Raw genomic sequence first — 26,466 nt, forward strand, 5'->3', positions numbered from 1 at the left:
TAAAAAGGACCAAAATAGCTTTCATTGGCCTGGCTTCGTAGGCAAGCCTGACTTCCTTCTTTAGCAATGTGTACAGCATCAAGACGTTTTGGGGTTAATATCTCACTCACAACGTGTTTGTGAAATTAGTTCTCCTCTCCATGTGAATATGTTAGGCGGATATATAGAGAATAATACCATTTTAATGATGTTGCTGTTGCATAAAAAGGTTGGAGCTGTCTATTGAGCCAGTACATGCCAGAGATAACATGGCATTCAGGATGGTCCAACAAAGTCAATGCCTTCTTAGTCCACATACAATAATATATTGTTTAGTTTTCCCATACTGAAACTCAAGATCATGCATAAAGGCAACTCACATACACTAAAAAAAGAGAAACATGGACAGATAAAATATATACATGCAACACAGAAAATGTTTTTCTTAACTTTAGTGTGTGTCTGTTTCTTTTCTGAAGCATGTGTTCGAAGCCAAGCACATAGGAGTTCAAACAAATATTCATATAATATAATTGGCCACAGTCAGATAGAAGAAATATTTATTTGAATAAATAAATAATAATTTGATCTTATAGAAAGTAAACTACATTTTGGCCAGGGTAGTTGAAACACAAAAAGTAAATATCCATCTCTGAAAACTTTTTGTGTAGGGACAGTTTAATAGTTCAAAAAGTAAATTTGCACACTTTAACATTATACTTTAACATTAAATACTTTGTACATCTCTGATAAGGACTTTAGTTACCCAGTACTTTAGAGAAATTATATAATGAATTTAAATATGTGTTGGTTCAAAGGAGAAATAAACCTGTCTCCAAGATGTATGGGTTTACCCATTTATATATAAAATATATTATCTGACACCCAAGCCCCATCACAAAATCTTACTAGTAGTCGTAGATAAGTCAACATGTGCCAACGTACACAAACATTGTTATATCATCATTTATCAATCAAAAATGAGCCAACATTCAGACAACTTTGATGAAAATGTAAGTGCACCTTCATAGCATTTGCATCACTGCAGATGGCGATTAGACTCAGATTCTGCTAAACAAACACACTTGATCAACATGAAGTGATGCCACCTCTATATAATTGTTTGAACTATGAACCTTTTTACTTTGGCATTGAGCAATCAAGTTTGACGTAACACGCCATGTGTAGATCTAAAGCTATTCACTGGTGTCAAATAATCTACTCTGCTCTTCAGTGGAAAAGGATATTAAGCCATATCAATTCAGTAAGGAAGTCTATCATTATAAAGCAAGAAATATAATCAACAAATTCACTCATTATCAGTCCATGTGGTACTCATAGCCCTAGATATGGTAAACATTCTACAGGCTTCTAACAGTACAGCAAACATTACAGCTTATGATTTCATCAGAAAATCCCTTCTCCTAAAAAAACACTTGCTGTACTGCTAGAGTTTGCAAACCACGACTATCAAACCCTCAGGAAAAATTAGAGCAATAAATAGAATCCTGTAGCTTCTTACAAGACTGGTTGTTGGTCAGTATGCGCCATCATTACATATGTCATGGAAGGTACATTGTCAGTCTGTCTGGCTGTGGTTTGTAAGTTTGTCCAAAGCTTTCCAGAGTTTAGCTTATTTACATAACTGGGCCAATTTGCTGGTGAACTTAAAAAAAAAAAAAAAGAAACAGTGAAAGGTATATTATCTAATACCCTGAACAACACCAAGCTATGTGTCTTTGTAAGGATAAGCAAGTCTGAATTCCTCTCAGGCAATGCAAAATACTGAAACATACATTAAATACATGGTGCACTTTCTTGCATACAAGGTACCTACGGTATTTCTTAATGTTACTTACAGTACAAACTAAACCAAAACTGTATTCCCTAGGAACAATATTTTACAACACTACATGCATTGCCATGGTTTCTATTTATGCAGAAAGTTTGCACAACGTTCTTTAATGTGACCAAGCCTTTCAATAGTTCTTTTGTTGAATTCTGGAATCTGATTTATTAGTTCCTTTTCCATTGATAGCATGGCTAATGCATTTAGTCGAGCTTGAGTCATTGTGTTTCTTAAAAATGTTTTTATTCTCTTCAGTGTAGAAAAACATCTTTCAGCTTCAAATGTTGTCATGGGCGTTGTAATGACAATTCTCAATAACTTTAGAGTCTCAGAAAAAGATTTCTGCAGGTTATTTTGACATAAAAATATATATAAAGAATGGCACCGCCTGTAGCCTGATGAAAATCCTGTCTTCCATACAGGATTGATAGCTCAGTGCGTAGTCTTGACTTTGTTAGCATTGGATATGCTTCAACTGTTTCATTGAGAGCTGCACCACTAGGAAAACATTTGGCATGTTTTTGAAACAGCTCACTATGCAGTAGTGTTGCACTGACAAGATGCCTTGTAAATGCAAAGCGCTCCCTGGCATGCACCACAATAATGTCACATACTTCTTTTCCCTCCTGTATCAAGGTACTAATCTGCAGTTTACGGTTTGCAAATTGACAATCTTGGGGCAATTCAGAGTCCAAATTGTCAATGGATTCCCGTACCTTGTTGATGCTTATCACAAAGTATGAAGTGGCCCTTTGTACAAATAAAGTATCAACGTCTCGCTTTTGCAACTGATTGTATAAAATATTGACATGAGGCATTATGCTGTGGAACAGCAGAAGAAAAAAAAGAAACTCCTTGTCTTACAGAGTTCTGGTGAAGCCCTTTGCTTCACATACAGAAGTGGAATCAAATGTAGTGTTTTGTGTAATAGATTTCATGCATTCTACAAGGTCCTCTCTGTGTTCGTGAATTATATTGATAGCTCGAATGTTGAAGTTCCAGCGAGTTGCAGACCCTCTCGGTATTCTTCTTGCCACTATCTGTTCAAGAATTTCAGTCCGTTTTGGAGAACGGGAAAAAAATGCAGTACTGCCACCCAGCTCTTTAAAGAAAATTCTGACTCTGGATATTTTTGATGCAGCCTGTTCCATTATTAGATTTAGTTGGTGGGCGTAGCAGTGGACATAATGTGCATTAGGGTATATATCTCTGATTTTTTTTTTAACCCCACCAGAGGCACCACGCATGACACTAGCGCCATCATAGCTCTGAGCAATTAACTTCTCTTTACCACTACGCTCTGGTAATATAAGGTTAAGTTCATTAAGAATAGCTGCTGAAATTGTATCTGCAGATGAATCTTTCAGATACGAGAAGCAATAAAATCTTTCTACCACCTTGGAATTGCCATCAATGTAGTGAAAAACAAGTACTGACTATGTCTTGGTAGAGACATCAGTTGTATCATCGGCCTGGATAGCCACGTAATCAGTGCTTCTTTATTGCTGTACAATGGTTTCTTTTGTTACCTCCAGCATACAGTCAAGCAACTCATTCTGGATTGTCTCAGAAGTGCCTTTAAATACAGTTGTACTTTTCAAGTGTGCTTCCATTGCACTGTCTATATTGGACACAAAATCAACCAGCCCTCTGAAGACACCTGGATTTAGTGACTCTTCTGTTTCATCGTGGCCTCGCAGCGCCAATTCAAAGGCTCCACAAAATTTCACACAGTCAATCAATTTTGATAATATATACCGGTTCTTATCAACCTCCTCATTATGTTTGATTACTCCCTTGCGGTAGGCTTCATTTAACTGGAGTGCAATATTTGATTTTCCAAACAAAGATAACTTTAACACATTGGTCAAGTGGGATTCACTGTAGTCGTGTCTCTTTATTTATTCTGCCAGATGCTTAAGATCAGTAACTCCTGGTCTAGTCCAGCTAACGTCACCCCCAAAGAGCAAGCAGGGGAAACAGAACAAGGCATTCTTAGAAGAACTGGCAGTAAGCCACTCCATTTTATCAAACCATGTTCGTGCAAACCTGCGTGTGTAACCTTTCCCCCGGTCTTTTGCAGACTGCTCAATGTGTATGTCGGGTTTCTCTGGTCCTAGTGCTTTAACACGAAGTTTGTCTTCGGGTGTCATTCCCAGAAATGGTTTTGTCAGTAAACTGTCTACTGTATTCATTTTTGCAAACAATTAAATTAACAAGACAAAGAAAGGCTAAACTAGATTATAGATTCTTCACCCACTTGCAACTGCACTTCAAGTTACTTTTTAGCAATAGGTGATGAACTTTCTGCTGATTTAGTAAATCATGCCTCCTGATAAAATATCTGCTGAGTTCCTCAGGAATCTGGAGACAACTTTCTGCTGAGTTCCTCTCTTGTTCCAATTGATAGGCTATCTGCTAATTTCCTTCCTGGCACTTGTCAACCTATCTGCTGCTTTTCTCTGGTGCCTGGAGAAAAAAATTCTGCTGGTTTCCTCTCTGCTGCTTGAGGTTTAGCTATCTGCTGACCTCCTCCCTGGTGCTTGTGAATAATTGAAATATGATATAAGCTTTGAGACTATGGACCATTGGATACAGAGAGTCGCGTGCAAAGAGACTTACGATCACAGCAACAGTAGCCTCGGGCTAGGCCCCAGCCCCAGCCCCAAGCAAGAGGTGTGTGCATTTTTGTTTTACAGATTAAGAGTTTGTTTTCACTTTTGTAATGGGGGCGGAGCCCCGACACCCTCATGCAGAAACCGCCACTGACTCTATCACGGGCAATACTGGTACTGGCATTCATACAAACATAAGGCAATTCTGCCTGAAATCATCTTAGATTTGTTTATATAGCAGACCCAGATTATGAGGGTTACCAGGTCCACGCCGTGCATATGTAACTTGGGTACTGGCATTTGGCTGCAGTGATGGGGCTGTTGGTGATGTCAGCTGGAGAGGACTCCTATGAAGTGCATTGGGCCCTAGCACCCATTTCTTTTTTACAAATTAAGCACTGGGAGAGACCAATGCAAACTCCAGCAATGCCGGTTTCATGTGCAGTGGAGGATGTGCATCACTCCATCAGAGCTTGTCTAACCCACGGGGGAAGGGCAGTGGTAAGTACACACACCACCAGTGCCTGTTGCACGTGTAGCGGTGGCCTACCTGGACGGGGGCCCCCTCCCCTCTTGACCCAGTCAGGGGCTTGCTGCACACGCACAGTATACAGCGCTAAAGAGGCCCCCTGGAGTTCGCCCCCGTCCTCGCAGCGCGGGGGCTGCAAGGGCCTTTGTGATGCTACTGACGTGTAGAATAGGAAGCAGAGTGCACATCTCATCTGTGCCAATATTATGTTGTCAGGATGCTTATGCACACCACACCTCGTCATTGCCTGTCTTATATTGTGATGATCCAGTGCACACCCAATCAGTATCTGTTTTACAGATCGTGTGGGTAGCACAGTGCATCCTATCAGTCAGTGCTTAATTTGTGCTTGCTGTTTCCGGTGCTGAACACCGGCACTTATTTTTGAGGGCCGAGGCTTATTCTTCTGCCTAAAGCATTTGCTGCGAGCAAAAGACACATATGGGAAAGATGGAAGAAGGGAAAAACTAAAAAGCGTCACAAAGGGAGAAAGTAAAAAGCTGCTAGATTGAGCTGAGGGGGCAGGGAGTGTCTTTATATGGATTGAAGAGCCCCTAGATGCCTGAGTATTACGTGTTCTCACATTTAATTGCAGAAGCCGTATATTTAAGAGGAGGGCTTTGGGCACTGGCACGTTTTTATTTACAAATTAAGCACTGCTATCATTGTCTATAACCTTACAGACAGTGTATGTAACTCAGTGCACACGCTATCAGTGCATATCTCATTTGCAAAATAGAAATCAGAGCACATTCTTTTAGTGCCTGTTAAATGCGTTACAGACCGTTTGCACTCTTCGGCAATGGCGAGTTACATGACGGACAATTTCTGCAGTGTTTTTCCACGTGGACAATGCTCTCTTCCTGTTTCTATCCTGCCCCTATAACAGATCATATTTTATATATGTTTGCCCCTAACATGAGAACCAAAGATTGAATGGCCAAGCGCATATTACTGAAGTTCACGCAATTCTGTTTTTATAATGATGTGCCATTGTATGGTGACAATATGTTTACAGGCTGTATGATTCACGTCTGTTGCAAGTGCAGTGCAGAAGGCCTCGGTGCACACCCTGTCAGTCCCTATTCCATGTGCAGAGGAGGTAGCCCAGTGCACAATCCGTCATTGCCTGCCTCGTGGACAGGGTCAATGTGCAGCGCAGGAAGCCTCTGTAGACCCGGGATCATCAACCTTTTCAATAATAAAAGCTAATTATGTTTAATTTTAAAAAAACATCCTGAGCTACTAACACAACTTGTGGGTGTTTACAATAGTGACCACAAAAGACAATATTTCATTAGTGGACATTACATGCAGAATTACAAGCAGTGACCAGCTCTGTAAATCAGGCAAGGTTAGAAGCAACAATTTAAAACAAATTCTCAATTTTAATTTTGAATGCCTTTATATGCCATACCTGTAATATACGGGACGCCCTCTGGCACCTTAGAAAGAACAATGGTAATAAGACTTCCCAACAAAACATGAGTTACCATTTAAATATCAGCCTTAACTATAATTTTTCTGCAAACATCAGCCCATCAGGTCCGGAAAAACACACATTTTACTTTAAATACATCCTTTTCAACTTGGGAACTATACTTAATTCAACCAAACAAAATATATCCATTAAGCTTGTGCTCAGGTCTGACGTCAGTGAGCTACTCGCAGTCAGTAAAGCTACCAGTAGCTATTAAGCTTTCTAATTGAATTGACATTTCATCAGGGCCTGTGTCGTCACAGGCAGTGCACGGAGACCCCGTGTAGAACTCAGCAGCGCTGTTCAATCACCGTTGCTGATAGTGCATGGGGCCTGCACAGACCAGGGGCGTGCGCTGGTCCCGTGCTCAGTAGTGCAGCAGGTGCAGTGGCACTAGGGCCCAAGGTTGTGAGGTGCCCGCCGTGCCCACGAGATATGGCTGTTCATACATTTGGGAACGGCAGAGAGTATTCCTTTCTTGTTTTAGGGCCATTGGGGTGCTTGCAACGCTAATGAAGTGAACCCGATGTGTCCCATATATATATCTGCCTCTAATTAAAATAGATCAATTGTACAATGACAAAGTTTCTTAAATATCAACAGATCCACACCATTAATAACCAACTCGATCTCATGTATGACAGTAAAACAAAAACACATTAACCCTGTATCTTTATATTTTATGATTCAGTAATCCTTACATGAATTAAAGCGCCTGGAAGCCGTGCGGCGAGGCCCGTGTGCTGGTGATGACTCTGAGCCCAGGTGGAGGGAGCGCGCGCGCTGCTGCTGGTGTGGGCTGGGCTGCTCAGGAGCAGGAGACCGACTCCCAACCGCAGAGTGGGAAGCAAACACCTCGTGTTTGCTAATAGTGCACTGTGCACAAACTACACAGACTCGATTTTGAGCTTGCTGTCTGCAGCCCCTCCCACCATTTCCCAACTTGTCACAGGGCTAGACCCACCCTCTGTGACGAATTGGGAAAGGGTGGGGTGGCCATCCTCCACTATCCTGACTGACGTGAAGCCCCTAGCGCTACAGGGCTTCAACCTGAAGCGCTCGGGGCTAACTTTATCCACACGTCATTAGGGGGTGGAGACTGGTCCTCTGAGCTATGTCTTTGCCGAGCTGATGACCTCACAGGCCTCAGGCTGTGAGCTTGTCAGCCCGGCAAACATAGACTCAGTCAGGGGAGGGCCTGGCCTGATCCTGCCAGTCTCATGTCACGTGACACAGTAGCCCTAGCCAGGCCCCAGCCCCTAGCAAGACAAAGGTGTGTGCATTTGTTTTAGGGGGGAGTTAGGGTAGTTTCTTTCACTTTTTTGTTGTTGTTACGGTTACGAGGGCGGAGCCCCTACGCCCTCGTACAGAAACCGCCACTGCTCTGATGTAGCCTAACGAACGCGAGGAAAGAAGCCCTCCTGCGCATCAGCCATGGGAGGGGGGAGTATACCCAAGGTTTTCCAGTATAACGACCCGAGCTCAAATTTCAGGTCCTCATCATCAACATCATCTGACAAATAAATCCTCCTCAGGCGGTCACTACTTAAGCATCCTTTGGTGTTGAGTAACCAAAGCCCCATCCACCCGCAATGGCATGCAGCACCTCAGGAGTAAAAAAGGTAGAAGAAATACGGTCTTTAGGATTAGGAAACTGTCCTTCTGAACACTTGTGCTTAGCAAAGCACTTCCCCACTTCTGACTTCATGGTTTGAGAACGCAGGCAGTGCAGAGGATAAAGACGAGAGATTCTGCAAAAAAACATGGTTTCGAGCAGTGGCTTAACACAAAATGATGGAGCTAAATGGGTACCCTCTTGAATGGTTTGGGGCCCCCTGGAGTGTTTGGGGCTTCCCTGCACTACAGGGGCTGCACTGCAGGGACCTGTGTTATGCCCCTTGTTCTGAGTTCCCAGTTGCTATTGGGAGAGAGTGACCAAAACCATGACACGTGCATTGTGTGTAAAAGGGCGCTTTATTGGAACAGGTGCCCCTGAGCCTACCCCACCTAGCCTTTGCCTTACAAAACTAAAACCTCACTAGACATCGAATAACCTGTCCCCTGCCCCGCCCTCTCACCTACCCCGGTCCCTCCCCCCCCACTCTCATCCTGTCTTTTCCTTCTCCTCTCGTCTCCTTACTTTCTCCCATCCTACCCGCTTCTTTGAACTTGTCAGCTAATGAGCAGTCTCCTGCCTGTCCATGTCTAATTAATGCTCCTTCCCGTCCTAATACCTGAATTGCCCTGCCAACTCCGTCCTCCACCCGAGCTTTTAATAGCTGCCCTGCAGCTGTACCCGCCACCAGAAAAAGGCCCTGACTTTTTCTGCCCCCCTTAGGACTCTCTTAGCAACACTTTTATTTGCTCCCTCAACTGCAACAGGTACAGCTCCATACCTACAAAAGACAGATGCACTCCATCGTGCCTGAAAAACTCAGCATCCTCGAACCTTAAGTCCACATGCTCCAAAAAGGTCACCCCCACCCCACGCAAAAACCTTTCATTTCCTTGTTGAGTTTACGTCTAGCCCTCTCTATAGCACCCGGCTTCCTAGCTCCTCTCCACACCCGACGTGGAACAAAGGCAGTGAACACAACATGGCAACCCTTCCACTGGTCTACCAGGATCTGTAAATCCCTCTTCATCACTTTCAAGAGGTTTAGCCCTGTGGTCACCACCAGATCATTCTCCTCCAGATGAATGCAGAGTAAATCCGGACAATGGACCCTCCCCATTAAGCTCTGCAAGCGAGGCAAAAGCTCGTTCCACCTCATCCCCCCTTTTCCGAACCACGTAACCCGATAACGCGCTGGGTCCAAACCCAAGTTATCCCCTAGAGCCGTCCGTCGAGCTTGCCGATGGGCCCATTTGATAAACGAATGGCCAATCACCCAGATTGCAAGGTAATCCGCTTCTGGCCCCAGGACCACACCTGGAAAAGAAAAAAAGACAGGAAGACTCAAGAACACTCCCCCACTTCTTATACCCCTTAAAATTCCCCTCCTCGCACATATCGCCTAAAGCAATCGGATCTCCACCTCCCCAGAGCCATCAGTTCCTCTCTACTCCAACCCTTGTTCCCAGCTTCCATAGCCACCCCAATCCAAAAGGAATGCGTCCCAAAACTAGCGGCATCCAACCCAAGATGAGCCAGCCCTTTCCGCAAAACTGCTAAGAGCTGCGCCGCGGACACCCTCTTACCGTCAGCGTGACGAAAAACCTGCCCGACCGTGGACATAGACCCGTTACGCAGCTGGTCACCCAAAAAACGGGGCAAATGCTCCTGACCGGATAACGCCTAAGGACGACCGTAACCCCCAGCCCTATTTGATCTGTCTTTGATCGCCGCACGCGCAGCGCCACCCGTTCCGCCGCTGGTTGCACTTCACACCCCGGCAAGCCCAGTAACTCCGACACACGAAAGGCCCCAAAAAATAGCCACAACATCAGTGTCCTGAAAAGTAAAGTCTCATGCTCATCATAGCAAATATCTCCCAGGACCGGTAGCAACCGTTTTAGCAAAATCAGGGATATTGGCCGTCGCACACGCCCCGTAACCCCAATGTTTTTTCCCAGCCTTGAAGGATCCTAAGCCCCAGTTCCCCCGCCGAGGGAAGGTAGCCCCAAAAAAGCTTCCCCATAAACCCCAACACTGCCAACTTAACCGAAATCGTGACTCTGGATTGCCCCTTTCCAATCAAATCCATAATAAACTGTACCACATCCTCCACGACCTCCTCCTGCCTCACCCGTCGCTGTGACCCGGATCCCAGGAACTCTTCCCATGCTTTCGCATATGCCCGCCGTGTAGACAGTGCCAAAGAGTTCATAACCAGTCGTAGCATCCGGAATTGCCTACTCTCCACAGCGCAACAGGCATGCAAATTCTCGTCAAAGCCACGCCCGTGGCTAATCCATGGAACCGCTCCCACTGAGAACGAGACAAAGCATCAGCAATGTCATTATTCACACCCGGAACGTGTCTCGCTCTGAAATGTATGTCATTTTGCAAGCATTGCAGCACAAAACACGCATTAACTGTAGTACCCCGGCTTCTCGCGTGGACTGACGATTAACCATCTGTACCACCGCCATGTTGTCCACCCGAAAAAGCACCCGCGAGTGCCGAAGTTCCGTGCCCCACAAGCACACCGCCACTATCAGCGGGAAAAGTTCCAAAAAAGCGATGCTCTGACCCCCCTTCTTCCATTCGTTCGGCCATTCTTCTGCGCACCAACGACCCTCCCAGTACAACCCAAACCCCGTCGACCCCGTTGCATCGGAAAAGAGCTGAGCATCCCACTCACAGTCATGCCACACCTTCAAAGGAATGCCATTGAAGGATTCCAAAAACATGGCCCACATTCGCAAATCCTGTCGCACCCCCACCTTCAACCGCACATGGTGATGTGGAAGCGTCTGACCCTCCAACGCAAGAGCGAGCCGCCTGCAGAATGTTCATCCAGCTCGCACCACTCTACAAGCTAAATTCAAATGCCCCAAAAGCACTTGGACATCTCGCACCGTGACCTTACGCCTGTCCAACATTCCGGAGATCCTGCTGACCATGTCCGCTTTCTTGTCAGCCGGCAACCTGGCCATACCTACCACCGTATCCAGTTCAATCCCCAAAAATGACAGCGCCGTACCTGGCCCCACTGTCTTATTGGGAGCCAGGGGCACACCCAGGTCTCCCATGATCTCCACAAACCGGCCCAGCACCGCCGCACAACGCGGGCTGGCCGCCGGCGCCGCAAAGAAAAAGTCCTCCAAATAGTGCGTTACCCATTGGTGACCCGTAATTCTCTCAAAGATCCACTGTAGCGCCGTGCTAAATCGCTCAAACAGCGCACACGAGCTGGAGCACCCCATGGGCAATGTCATGTCAACATACCCTTGAAACTGGATGGCCAGCAGCTCAAAATCGTCCGGATGGACTGAAGGAGCCGAAATGCAGACTTAATGTCAGTTTTTGCCATTAAAGCCCCTGGGCCCAACTGCTCCACCATAGTGACCGCCACATCCACCGACGCGTAAGACACCTTGGTTAAGTCCTCTGGGATGAAATCGTTGACCGACGATCCTTCCGGCCAAGACAAGTGATGAATTAACCGGAACTGCCCCCTCTCTTTCTTGGGGACAACGCCAATAGGCGACACAATGAGGTTCCGCAGGGGCCACACCGAAAAAGGACCAGCCATGCGACCCTCAAGCACTTCCTTCTGTAGTTTCTGCTGCACCAATTCTTCCTTACTGGGGACAGACCGCAAATTCTCCGCCCACCGCCGCACCCTCGGGCCCTGATAACCCAACCGAAAACCGTCGCGAAAACCCCGCACCAACAAGTCCGCGTCCACCAACCTGTCATATTCCACCAAATAAAACGCAAGGCGGTCCACATTAACCGGCGTAAGAGCCCTTTCCTGCAAATCCCTGCCACTGCAGCTGCCCCTCTCTCCCTCCAGAGCTATTGGCCGTTCCCCCACTCTGTGCTCCCCCCGAGCTAGAGGAATTCTGCTGTCCACCACATGATGTGACTGGATGACGCCCCGCGCACTTCGAACATTCATGGCGGAACTTACAATATTCCCTGGTACACAGGCCTTTATTGTAGTCCCAGCAGGCCCCTGAGCGACCGGACCCTGTAGTGGTGGAGCTACTTGGACTAGCGCCCCCGGACCCGACCCCTTGGGTGGTGCGCTCCCGAAAGGGCCGATAAATTATGGGCAAACCACTGGCAGTGAAGACCGTCTTGCCAAATTTGTCTGCCCCCATAGTGTGCTGCTACAGATCCGCATCGATTTCGCCCCACTGAACCTCCGGATCCGCGGCCATTCGTGCCTTGAACTCCTCGTCATACTGCCGCCACGCATAACCCATAGTTAAGTTGAGCCTTCCGGATGATGACCATATACTTGAACAACGCTACCGCCCTCTCTGGAAACCGCTCACAATACACGCTAGCAAAAATCAAGAAGGCAGCCGTCCAATTTTCGATATTCACTGGCACCTTCGGCCTCTTGGAAAGCTCCCATTCCTCCTATTTGGAGCCCTCCTTCGCCCTGACCTCCCGGTTCAGCAATTTTAAAACATCCACATATTCCCCTTTCCAAATTTTGTCTTTCGTGGCTTGCATTAAATGCACCCCTAGAGGTTTTGCCGTGCCCATACAGGGCAATTTTACCAGCTTTGAGGCCGGCTCCCCTTCTTTTTCCTCTTTTGCGCCCTTCCCCGCGCCCTTGTCCTCCGTACCCGCCGCTCCCTCTCGAAGCATCCCCGATGTCTGCACCTCCTTCGCCGCCTCCCCATTCGCCCCGACTTCGGTGGCCACACCTATGTCCTGCACATACACCCCTTTTTACCAGGCGCACCGACTCCTCTCTCGCTTCCGAAGCCACCGATACCATAGAGCAGGAAGATCCCTTACCTGGAGAGAGTAGCGGGGCCGCTTCTGCACCGTCCACACCTCTCCTCCAGCTCGTTCCTTCTGGCGGCCCCCCGGCCGCCCCAACAAGTGCTCCGCCACCTGAAACGACTTACGGACAGGGTTAGAATCCCCCCGCCCCTTCTGCTCCCACCATTCAGCCTCGCTCACGCTATTCCGCAATTCTCCTTCCTCCAGGCTCACATCCGACTCAGCCTCTTCCCGCGCAACCGTCCCCCTGGCATCATGCGCACCATAACCACCACAAACCACGCAGCCAGCATGCACCCCTCTACTCTTCGCCCGTATACCTGACGGGCCCGGACGTTGCTCCTCCCAAGCAGCGGCGTCAGGGGAGCAAAACCCACACCGCCACACCGCCCAGCAGAAGCGGCTGCAGCCTCCCGCCGTCGTCCACTCCGTTCTGCCGATGACATCCAGCTGGCCGGCCCAGGGCCCGGCTTCGCTTCTTCCGAGGGTGACCGAGCCGCATCCTGCTCGCCTGGGTCTTTCTTCACGAAGTCCAGCGGATCCTGCCAAACAAGGTCTGGTGTGCCAGGGGATGAAATGGACTCTACCTGCCCCCGTGCGGCAAAACCACCCTCCCTGGACTGAAGCTCTCCCCCCACGCTAACTTCCTCATCCTCCAACATAATCCCTGCCTTCGTGGCCCCATAGACCCTCCCAGGGGCCCCCAGGGCCCTATAAGTTTCTGGGTCCTCACTCTCTGACCACCCACCCTCTCTTACGCCTAGACCCCCCTCGTCCTCACTGCTGCTCCATTGCAGCATGGTCGGCCATTTTTGGGAAATTGGGACCCTCGGATCACTGGGGCCCCTCAACCCTGATGCCTCCTCTTGGCCTCCTTCCCCAGTGCCTTCGATTGCAGACCCCGCCCCCCACTGTCGGAGGGGGGCTGCTGCCAACAGTTCCCATAGTCCCCTCCTCCCTGCACCCCCTCGTCTTCTGAACTGCTGGGCCCCCTGTCCCAGCCAATTTCGGGCCTGCCCTTGGGCCCTTCACTTTCCCGGCACTGCGACCATGGAGCGCACCGGTTTTGGGGCCACTGGGCCCCGGGCGGCGCGCCGCGCCCAGCGCACCTTTCCCAAGGCGGTGCTCTGTTCCACCGCTCACCCTCAAAGCCTGAGGGTGCCCCGCCCTGGGGGAAGCCCTCGGGAACCCCGAGTCCGCCTCCCGCCTCCCGGCCCTCCCTTTCCCCGCCCCAGCCGCACCCTTCCCCACCCTCCCGATCGCCCCCCGGGCAACTCCCCTTACCTGGATTCCTGCCGCGGAGCGCGGCGGCGAGCAAGCCGCAACCGCCGCTGCGACTCCCGCTGAGGCCCTGCGCACCAGGCGTCCAGGCGCCAGGGCCTCTTCTCTCACCAAGTCCATGCGGCGGGCCTACTTCAGCAGCGCCAAGGCCTCCCGGACTTTTGCGTCGTGAGCCATGGGACCAACTCCAACCGCAAACTTCGACGTGCACAGCAGGTAAGAGTACACATGCCCTAATCCGCCTTTTCTTCCATGACTCCTTCAACAACTTGAAAGCTCTACCCAGCTAACAATTACAAAACGCACTCACTAAGCCTAGGCTGCTAACCACGTGAAAAGGAAACAGAGCTACCGGACAGATCCCTGGCCACCAGGTCACCTTTTCTAAAATGGTCCCAAGGCCACAAAATGTCCGCATATATACTTATGCCCACCCACCCTAATTGGCACCCCGGACGCCCAACCGCGTTGCGGGTCGTGCCACCTCTCCCAAAAACCCCGGGGGGGAACTCCTCGTTCCTCCTCTCCCCCCCCGAGGCCCCATTGTCAACCACCAACAACCATCATTTATTAAGGTATATGGGCCAGGTGGCACTTCCTTCTAGAGCGGCATCTTGTTTGCCATCAGCCTCAGAAACTGCCACCTGCGCATGCTACCAAAGTGAGAACAAGTACACGGCAGCAGCACAGTGGAATGCGAGAGCAACACAGGGAAAGGGACTGGCCGTGCTCGGTCAGCCCCACTGCCAGCATGACACCAATCCTCAATGGTTAAACACAGCACCCAGAAGGTAGTGAAATTTAGCTGCATTTGGGGTAGCAAATGCAGACATCAGAATGATCAGAATATAAGAAACAAGGAAGCAGGTTTAGACACTTAGCAAGTGAAAAGGGCTCACAAAAGCACTATCTTTGCAGGAAACAAACAAAACAGGATATATTGTGGGCCAAAAGAAAGTTACACCAGAAAGGGAAAGGTTTAAAAAAAAAAGGAAAAGGGGAAGAAGGAGTCCTTTAACCACAAATGACTGTGATGAGAAAGGCGAACAAGGTGCTGATAAAGATTTTCAAAACAATCGTCACATAATTGCAGCCCTACCAAGTGCCACGCATCTCGAGTTAGACAAACGCACAATAGCAATTTTCTCGCATTCGTCCAAGGACACAAGATTGTCCACCAATGACGCACTTGACAATGCTGAACGGAATGAGAAAATTAATTTGATCATTGTGTGCATCTTGTTTTATACTGTAAGAGTGTTTGCTATGGAGTTCCTGGCTGTAGGAAGTGATGATGGCACCAAGGTAACAGATGATCATGTGGCATGATAATTAATGGCATAAGACTTAGATGGGAGGCTCGCTCCCAATCCTTAATTTCTACTAGTGGTATTTTGGAGGTTAGGCTGGTCCACCTCCAGGGTTTCGCCATGGACAATAATGTACTGTCACTGCCCGCAGGGAAACAGCCTTTACAAGTATGTCTTTACCGCACATATAAGTATTTTTGCATTTACCATGAATGCCTTTACGATGCAGATATGTTTTGTAAAATAGCATAAATATTATGTTATTTAAAAAAGGGGGTTTGGATGCAAGTAGTGGTAAAGTGAGTAAATGTGATTTTAGTTTAAGGGGTGGGCCATTGTAAAGGGGATAAGGGTAATTTTAGGTATTAGTATAAGCAGTGTTAAAGGAAGGTAAGGGTAAATTTAGGGTTGGGAAGTGGTAAAGGGAGGTAATGGTAAATATATAGTTTAGGGGTTGGTAGTGGTAAAGGGAGGAAAGGGTCATGGTAGGGCTTGGGGTAGGCAGTGGTAAAGTGAGGTTTGGGGGATTTCCCCCCACAAACAAAAATATTAAATTCAAAATATACACACACACATACATAAAAATTGTGATATCAACATCTGCTGTGCAACCCGCCTATCATACACCTGTCTTCAGTGAAGGCACAAACATAGCTACTTTTTACATGAAACCAGCATCACATTGTGTGTTGATCACCAGGTGAAGCCAGCCATCCTAGAATGAAAAGATGATCCTGTCAAGTAATTAAAGCAAATTTGCACTGTGGTATTTTCTGGGAGGCCACAGAAATGTGTGGCTTGGCATGCAGCTGGTGAAAAATGACCCAAGTGAGCAGGTGAGACTGTCATTTAAAATATCCAGTTTCCTACAATTTAGGGTTGCAATGTCAAAAATGTTACGTTGCACTCCTTTTTTCAATCCGGCTCTGTAGTCCCAGTTTGCCCCGATATGGTTATCGGCCTCGCTCATAGTGCTTGGTGTACGTTTAAGATCCTTGAGGATTAAAAATAATTTTGAAACATTACCAGCTTTGGGACAGAAGCGGTGCTTAATTTGAACCCGATGGTTCCAAGTGTAACCTACCGGCCCTCATTTTTTCTCATTGGACATTTCCCGAGAGCCAGAGAGGGAAAAACAAAGGTACTAGAAATGGGGTCTTTAGTTGGCAGAGGTATGCATCCTGTCCGAGTAGGGACCACCACTCTAGTCGGGGTAAGTCAGATACACACCCTAAATTAACCTGTGCTGACCCTGTGGTAGCTTGGCACAGAGCAGTAAGGCTTAACTTAAGAGGCAATGTGTGATGCATTTGTGCAACACTTAATACAGTAAAACAGTGAAAACACTACACAAAAATAATCCACACCAAGTTAGACAAATAGATCTTAATTTAATTAACAAAATAAGACTAAAATGACAAACATTCAATAAGTAGAAGTCGAGATATGATTTTGAAAGAATATCTGCAAATGTAGTGCTTAAAAACTTAAAGCACCAACTGGGGCTATCTGGTCGTGCTAGACTGGGGTAAATCCAAAAGTTCAGGCCGACTACAAAGGAGCACGAGACAATTACGGGGACCAACCTGGTCCTGCTCAAACACTGTCTTGTGTGGAGGGTTGCGCCGATGTCAAAGGGGAGATAATGTAAGGGCGAAGCGTCTGTTCCGATTTGCGCAATCAGTTGATGCATTGTTGCCAAGCAGCTTTCGGTTCTCAAGCAGTGGTGCGGCGTCAAACCCCTTAGTGATGAAGGCGATGTTTCGTCGTCAAGCCACGCAGCTGGAAATGAGACAGTGATGCGCTGGCGTTGATGATGATGTGTTGATTCGAGCCGTGCAGTTGGCGATGAGAAGTCCTCAGTGACAGCGGCGATGCATTGAGGAGAGGTGCAGCGGTTTCAATCACGCACTGACGGCGATGCGTGGATTTTCTCTGAATGCCACTACAGAACCCACTTCCAAGGGTCCAGGATTGGATTAGCACAACTTGTAAAGTTGGACTCACAGGAGGCAGAGTCCAGGAGCTGTAGGTGAGTTAAAGGCACTCTTTGATGTCACTGAGACTGCAGAACACGAGACAAGCCAGCAAACCCTTGAAGTCACTTTGCTCTGGGGATGCAGAGATGCAGGTCCAGTCCTTATCACTCCCACGCAAGGCGGCAGCAGGGCAAGCACATCAAAGCAGGAGTCCAGCAAAGTCCTGCACAGTTGCAACAGAGTGACAGTCCCTTCATTATCACAGCAGTCTTTTTCCCTGGCAGAGTATCCTCAAGTCCAAAAGTCTACTGATTTCGTAGGGGCAGAGATCCGGTTCGTATACCCAGTGGTGCCTTTGAAATAGGGGTGACTTGAAGGAGGGGCTTTGAAGTGCACATTGGCCCTCCCTTTCCTGCTTTGGCTCCAGACACACTACAGGGGGGTAATAGTTCTTTGTGTGAGGACAGACACAGCTCTATTCAGGTGCAAGTGTCAGCTCCTCCATCCCATCTAGCTCAGGAAGACCCATCAGCTTGGTGATGGGCCATCAGGATGTAAATGGCACACCTCATATTCCTTTGTGTGTGACTGTCTAGAGAGAATGCACCAAGCTCACCTGTCACCCAACCCACAGGTGTATTGGAGGTAGGCTGCAGACACACAGGGCTTAAGAGCAGAAAAATGCCAACTTTCTGTCTGGCCTACAAACCCGGATATGCCTACAACTTCTGACTTGATCATTTGCCTTTGCAGGGACCAATGCTTGTTTACTGATGATGAATGCTTGTTTTCAGAGATCAATGCTTGTTGAAACTAATGCTTGTTAGAGACCAATGCTTGTTTGGGAACATGTGTTGCACAAGCCTCCAGCATCCCTATGACGCATACTGGGTGTATCTCCCTATGACTCAGACAGGGTGTGGCTGGATGCAGCAGGTATTTAAACCACACCTGGCCTGAGTGAATTGCTTGCTGTAAAGGTCACCGGCGGCAGAGAAGGAATCTCTTCTCTTCCTCTTTTGATCTTAACGTTCTGTTCTATTCTGTTCAGCATCTTGGAGGCAGCTTCTGGTAGAAGAGACTGAGGGAATTAACCCTTAAGAAGGCGGTAATGCACTGCGCGGGATTTAAGAACATTTATTGCTAAAACTTGGTGACTTGAAACTTGATACTTGATAAGCGAATGTCCCAGGATGTGATGCGCCTAAAAGGGCACATCTTTGTTTTTTAAGGTCTTTGAAATGTTCGCCGCTTGTCATGCTATAACGCTTATCGTAGTTGCTTGCATTATACCACAGAAAGGAGTTTCTATTGAACAATTATTCTGAAAATGATATACTGTTTATACGTTTATTATCGCTGAGTTTAATGTGGCATTAATATTGTTAGAGATACGTTGTACTGTTAATACGTTTATTATCACTGAGTTCAAAGTGGCATTTGCATTATTTCAAATTGTTGCTGGTGATGCGGAACATTCTGTGTTTGGCACTTAGACGAAGTTGAAGCTTATCTTTGCCATGCTCAAAATTATGGAGAGATGAAACAGTGATAACCTGGTTGTTCATGAAGTTGAATGCTATTGATTAACCCTATGTTTTCATAGTATTACAACGTGACCCGTAATCCTTAATATTAATCCTATGTTTTCAGTGTGATTTAATCACTGAATTGCGTTACTCGCAATACTAGCACAGTACAATGAATAACCCATGAATATCTGGAGAATCTAATTCCCTAAGTGTTTGTTGTTATTATTGTTGCCCACCTAAATGTCTATGAGTCGAATAAGTCAGCATCTAGGGAAATCTCTTCAAAGTGAAACATGCAAGATATCCACTGAATGTCAAGGAACATCTAGGTAGGCTTAATTGAGGTGAGGAGGGACTAATCTGGGATCACACCGGGAGTAGTTATAGTATAGGAGGTTCAAGGCTCTTATTTAATTACAGGTAATCCACATTGTTTCTGAAAATTCCTAGAGAGAGAGAGAGAGAGAGAGAGAGAGAGAGAGAGAGAGATCAAAAGCAGGAAAAGGGACCCCCAACAGGTACATCTAGCTTGCACATCATGTTATGTTATGTTAATTCACTTGTAGAGCACATGGCTACCCGAAGGCCTCCCAGCGCTAAGGACAATCCCCATAACTAAGAGAGAGAAGCGGCTAGATCTAGAACAGCCAGGTTTTAAGTGCCTTTCGAAAATTGAGTTCATGACTGGTTAATCGAAGCCTGAGGGGGAGAGAGTTCCACAATTTAGCTCCCAAATAGGCCATTGTGGAACCGCCCCATCTAGCCTTTTTGACTCTAGGTAACATAGCCAATGCTGCTGACACAGACCTAAGTTCTCTAGTAGGCTTAAAGAAAGTTGCCAAGGTCTTTAACAGAGGGGGACCTCTGTTATATAATGACCTATGGATACAGCATAAGGTTTTGAACTTTATATGCTGTTCCACTGGGAGCCAATGAAGAGATGCAAGGGCCGGTTTCACGGAAGTATGCCTTGGTATTTCTAATAAGAGGCGGGCAGCAGCATTTTGTACCACCTGTAATATCCTCTTCACATATTTGGGGGAGCTGAGAAACAGTCCATTACCATAATCAAGTTGGGACATAATAATCGCCTGGATAATAAGCCTTTTCGCCAAGGACGGAAGTAGTGCAAGAACCTTCCTTAGGAGCCTCATTAATCAAAAGCAAATGGTAGAGATTTTCTTGGCTTTATGTTCAAGTGTAAGTTGGGGGTCTAATCAAATTCCTAGGCTTTTGATGTTCTTCTTGGGGGGGAGGCAATTCCCCCAAGGGGCTTGGCAGCAGAAGATTCTTACCCGGACCAGGATAGTGGTCCAAAATCATTATTTCTGTTTTGTCACCGTTTAGTTGGAGCATAATCCATCCTGGTACTGCCTATAGGCAGGAAGAAAGTAAAAGTCACTCCAAAGCTGAGTTCATAGAGAATGAGACCACTAATTGGGTGTCATCTGCATAAGAAAGAAGTGAAAGTCCAAATGATTCCACCAGCTCAGCCAGTGTGGCCATATATATATTAAATAGCGTGGGACTGAGGGAGGAGCCCTGTGGCACACCACAGCTACAGTTAAACCTGTCAGAGAAATAAGACCGGTCAAGGACCTGGAATGATCTATCCTCGAGAAATGAGGCATGCCAACTAAGTGCTAGACCCTCAAGTCCAATCTCCTTCATCCTTTGGCTGAGCACATGATGATCTACTGTGTCAAAGGCAGCACTGAGATCAAGAAGCACAACAGCCGCCTTGTAACCCTGGTCCATACGATTTCTGGCCTCTTCCATGACGGCTATCAAGGCTGATTCATTGCTGTGTCGAGGTTTAAAATCCATCTGAGTAGGATGAAGGATATTGTTATCCTCCAAAAACATAGATAATTGAGTATTAATATATTTATCCAATATTTTAGAGGGAGAAGGTAGTAATAATATGGGTCTATAGTTTTTGAGCACTGTGGCATCCAAGTTAGGTTTCTTTAGCAGGTGTTTGACTATGGCATGTTTTCACTGAACAGGGACGGTGCTCCTAGATAATGTAGAATTCAACAGTTCAGTGAGAACTGGAACAATGGCAGGAGCCCCAAGAGCAAGTATAGAAGGAGGGGCCAGATCTATCGGGGATCCTGACTTTAGAGAGAAGTAAGAAACGAGGCAACCTGATCCTGTGAGAGAGAGGTAAATTGTGAGATGGTTGCTACACAATTATGAAGATGGTTAGCCTGAACTTCAGACTTAGGCTTACTCTTAGGAAAGTTTGAATAAATATCAATGATGTTTTGTTGAAAAAACATAGCCAGATTGTTACTGTGCTCTTCAGAAGCTACAATTGAGTCCCCATCTAGAGAAGACTGTAGAATTTCTTTGAGCATCTGAAAGATCTCTTTGGAGGAACTGGAAGCTTGTTCATATTTTAACAGTAGACTATACATGGGTTATGAAATATTAGAACATTGGAATGTTGCTAGCTCCATTGAAAACAATGGAGTGCTGCGGGCTTTTACTGGCCAGTAAAAGCCCGCAGCGCCAACATTCCAATGTTCGCTTTGTTCACAGCAACAGCTGTGAACAAAGCCTCACGGAGCCCGAGGGGATTTTAATCCCCTCAGGCTCCGTGAACTTTTTTTTTTTAATAGAACATTCTGCCCTGAGTGGCAGAATGTTCTAATAGCCTTAGAACCCGCCGTAGCGGGCTCTACCGGCTATTAAAGTCCCTCTCCCTTGTTAAATGCCCTCGCCTTCGGCTCGGGCATTTAACGCGGGGAGCGGGCCTTTAATAGCCGGTAGAGCCCGCTACGGCGGGTTCTAAGGCTATATTAGTTATTTGACTGATGTGTAATTTATCATAGGAAAGACTGGCTCTTCAAGAACTATCAGTAGGCGCCCAGATCCAGCCCTCCAACTCCAGTCTCTCTCCTTCTCTCATCCATCCCCTTTCCCCCGGGATGTTGCAGTGCCAATCATGTGTATTTAAGTGGGAGGCATGCAATGTTTAGGTGGAATTGAGGAAAAGCAGCTTGGTCAACATTGTCTCTCTCTGTTGGACAAACAGATCAGTGCTTGACACTTTCTAAAGTTGTAATCATAAATCCAACTTTACTACTAAAGAGGATGTATTATTACAAGTCCATAGGTATCACACATGGCTGTCCTACTCCTTCTCAATCAGGAATTACACTTATTGCATGTATTAAGAAATCCCACATGTTATCCTATGAGAAGGGTAGGCCTCACATTAGTGAAAAACGAATTTGGGAGTTTTTCATCACCAGGTCATATAAAAACTTAAAAGTACATAGCCTACCTTTTAAATACATAGAATCCTGCCCTATTGGCTACCTAGGGCCTCCCTTAGGGGTGGCTTATATGTAATAGAAAGGGGGTTTAAGGCTTGGCAAGGGTTTTAAATGCCAATTCAACATGGCAGTGAAAATGCAAATAGAGGTTCTGCAGTAGCAGACCTGAGACATGTTTAGAGGGCTACTTTAGTGGGTGGCACAATCAGTGCTTCAGGCCCGCAAGTAGCATTTTAATTTACAGGCCCTGGACATATATAGTGCACACTACTAAGGACTTTTAGGTATATTAAATATGCCAATTGTTGATACACCAATGCTACCATGTTTTAGGGGAGAGAACACATGCACTTTAGCACTGATTAGCCATGGTAAAGTGCCCAGAGTACTAAGGCCAACAAAAACAGATCAACAAAAAGTGAGGTAGAGCAGGCAAAAAATTTGGGGGAAGACCACCCTAAGGCTGTCAGGTATAACAAAAGGGGGGAAGAAGGAGAAAAAGAAAGACGGAACAATGTCTTAAGGGGAGGTGTCTGGTAGTCGAATAAAGAAGCATGAGGTGTATTCAGGGCTACACAGCCTTGGGTGCACTGACATTTAATAGTTCTTGCCGCAGGCTTCTAAGCAGAGCTTCGGACACTGGCACTCTTTCTTTTAGACACTAAGCACTGGACGGAAGCTCTTTTCCACAGTCTCAACTTTTGGATGTGCAAGACTTATCCTGAGCCCATTGTCTCAAGGGGCCCAAAAATCCTCAACCACATGACAGAGCCTGGTCATGAAGTAGAAGCAGTCAGTTCAGTCAAGGAGAGCAATCGAGGACAATCCCAGATGGGAACAGTAAGATGCAGGCCTGAGAGAGAGGACAGTGGCTGTGAAAACTCTGTTGTAATTGAGAAAGAATGTGGCTAGTAAAAAAGGGCAGACTAGAAGGAGTTGATGTAAGGGAGGATAGAGGCATGGGCGAAGCTATCAAGTTTCCCAGGTCCGTGTGTGACCAGCTGCTCCAGTAGTTTGTTTCCCATGAATTCTGGGACTTGTAGTCCTGTTTTGTAATGGGCCCAACAAGACTGCAATTCTCAGAACGAAAAGAAAAAACTCCTGGATGCAGCAGCTAGTCACACATTGGTCTGGGAAACTTGGCAGCAATGGGCTTTCCCCTTTGATACAATTATCATAAGTTTCTTATCAGTCTTTCTTCTAAGACAGCTCTTGTCATGAGTGCTCCACTTCTCACTCGGAAACACCCAGCGATGCGGGCACAAATACCACACCGAAGACAGGGGTCAAACTACAAGCATGCTTTATTGATATAACTACTGGTTGTCATTACCCTTCTCAAGCTGTGAGCTTACATCTCACTTTTCCAATGGCATGTTTTTATATATATCTTTAAGCTTTCACAGAGAAGAAATGCCAGTACAACACATCGATGCAGTACTTTACAACAGCCAAACGGCTGAAGCCACGGGGGTCGTCGTCCAACAATAATGAGAAGTCCAGGAGGAATAACAATCAGAAACTGAGGGAAAGGGGGCGAGGGGGGAAGAGGGAGGTGAAGGGGGGCGGTCGTGGATTCTGGTGCCTGTTGTAGTTGCAATAGGTGACCTCCTAACAGTGTTGGGGTTTTAAACGTGCAATACGTCGTCTCAAGCTAGCGTATGCCCTCTTTTCGTCTCAGGTACAAATGCATGGTAAATTTGTATTGTTTATTCTGGTGCACCAAAAGTTTTCAGCACAATCCTGTTAGAAAAGGTAAGTAGGTTACAGAGCTAATATCGGAACTTCAGGGATGTTACAACCATTTTAGGACCATTCATAAATTATTATAGTGGTCAGAAAGGTTTTTTCGTGTGAAATGTATCTACCTAAATGGACATGACAGATTTGCACTACGTGTGATAAAGTGTCATTAAAAGTGTCACGCATAAGTCCTTGAAATATCACACATTCACAATGAAAACCTAGATATGTCACACATACATATAATTGCATTTTGGCAGCTTTGTAACCAGGAGCAATTTTATTTATGGTTAGGTTTTGTACTGCATTGTAGTTGCGTTTATAACACTTCATATTCCTGACAAGGTGCTGCAAAGCATTTGCAAATGGGTAGCATGATACCGCATGGGGTTCTGTGGATGGAGGAGTGTCTGCCATTGGCCTATATGGGTATTGGTCTGGTGTAGAGTGCGAAGACCAGAGCTGTGCTCTTATTGTATTTTGTCATCTTCTACGAAAACACCACATACTCATTCATCCCAGTGGAGTATGCACCGCCTACGCTAACAGCACATGGCCATCACACTATTGGAGTACTCACCCTACACACAAATAGAAAGTGGGTCTTCAACCCAGCAGAGTACGCACCCTCTACACTAACAGCACACGTCCATTAAAACACCCTGAGGAACGCACTTTTACGTGCGGCCAACAACCAAAAGTACATTTACGAACAAACTGTGGACACTACTGCCAAGTGCCAAAGTACACTCAAAGCTACACACACATTCCCCTCCCATGGACTCATGTACTCGTGCTGCACTCAGTAAAAGTTTGCAAGGAACTCAGCAAACAAATCAGCAGGAAAGTTGTGTAATGAGGTACACGATCCATTGTGCATAAAATGAAACATACATTTGCACTAAACACCTATCTATAGCAGAATTGATTAAAATAAATCCATGCATCAGAACAAACACTGGTATAATTAAAAAAACTCTACTTTGACTTCTGCACTGATGCCTATAAACAATCTGGCACATCAGTATTAAAAATGCATAAACACTTCATAAACATGTAATAGAAACCAGGCCCGACGTCTGCTGCAATGCGCTTAGGCTCTCATAAAAGATTCACTTGCTCAATAAGATATGTGATTAAAAGTAATGCAGCTGTAGTTGGTCCTAGGATTCCAAGAAGCCTAGCCTAACAATTAATCTTTACAATGTTTTTTTATGTTAGTGGGAATTGCACAGAGAGCAGAAAAAAATGTGAAAGGCTAAACTGGTTTCTTTGATCTCTGCAAACCAGACACATACTCTCCTTAGGAAATTTGCCCTTCCTGCCAGGTCACCCTGGATTGCTGGACATCAGATTTTTACTGTCTGTAGAACTCTGTGCACTATAACCCTGCTAAAGAGCCTGTGTTCTCCCTTTTCCACATGGTGAAATTGGCATAACCCTAATTGGCATATTTAACTTAATTATAAGTCCCTAGTATATGGTACAAAGTGTGCCCAGGTCCTGTAAGTTAAATGTCACTAGAGGATTGCAGCACTGATTGTGCCACCCACTAGAGTAGGAGTGCAAACATGACTGCAAGCGTACCATTTGTAGCTGTTTTCAACTGCAAATTCAGCCTGTCAAAATATCCCCTTTGACAGTTCAAAACCTTCCTTTTAAATATTTATATGTTATCCTCATGTTGGTCGTATTTGCCATAAATCAGGGTGCATAGTATTTAAAAGAAGGACATATAGGAATTTAATGTTAGACATGTCCTTACAGTAAAAAAGCCCTAAAAGCAATTTTCACTGTAGCAAGAGTGGCTGTTCTATAGGACAACATTGGGTTACATTATTACATTTATTAATGCCAATTTCCATTAGAAAACATCTAGAACAATAATCAAACAACTATGTGCATCAGACAATGGTGAAGGTGGGTGTTTTTAAATATTAAGAAAAAGGTACTTTTAGAAAGTTACATTTTCCCTCCCAAAAGCCTTAGTAGGCCCATTTGCATTAGCTCTTCCACTTCTTCCAGCCAGAAATTAGCATTTGAAGAGCAGAGAACACAGGATTAGGTGTGGGGAGCTGTTGTTGTTCCCTTGACAGGATGACCAGTGGGTTTGTGCACAGGAACTGAAATAACTTCAAAGAGGCTTCCCCTGTCATAGGCAAACATTAGATGACACCTGGGCAGGTTCCTCCCATTGTCCTCCCTCCACTCTGAGCCAGGCAGGCATCAAACACAGTGGGCCCGTTTTTTAAATTAAGGTGCCAAATTCTGCCTAAATGTCATGTCTTGCTTCATAGGTCTGCTAGGGTCTTACATATAAAACCTGAGGTTCACTTCAAAGGGTGGAAACAAAATGGACAACCTATTCTGGTCTATTCACTGTCTGGTTGCTGTACCTACCTACCCACTTAGGGCTTCCTACCAGTTTTCATCTTTAAAATCCAACAGTGGGATCAGTGAAAACTGA

The sequence above is a fragment of the Pleurodeles waltl genome, chromosome 2_2 (genome assembly GCF_031143425.1).
Source record: "Pleurodeles waltl isolate 20211129_DDA chromosome 2_2, aPleWal1.hap1.20221129, whole genome shotgun sequence".
Classification (NCBI taxonomy): domain Eukaryota; kingdom Metazoa; phylum Chordata; class Amphibia; order Caudata; family Salamandridae; genus Pleurodeles; species Pleurodeles waltl.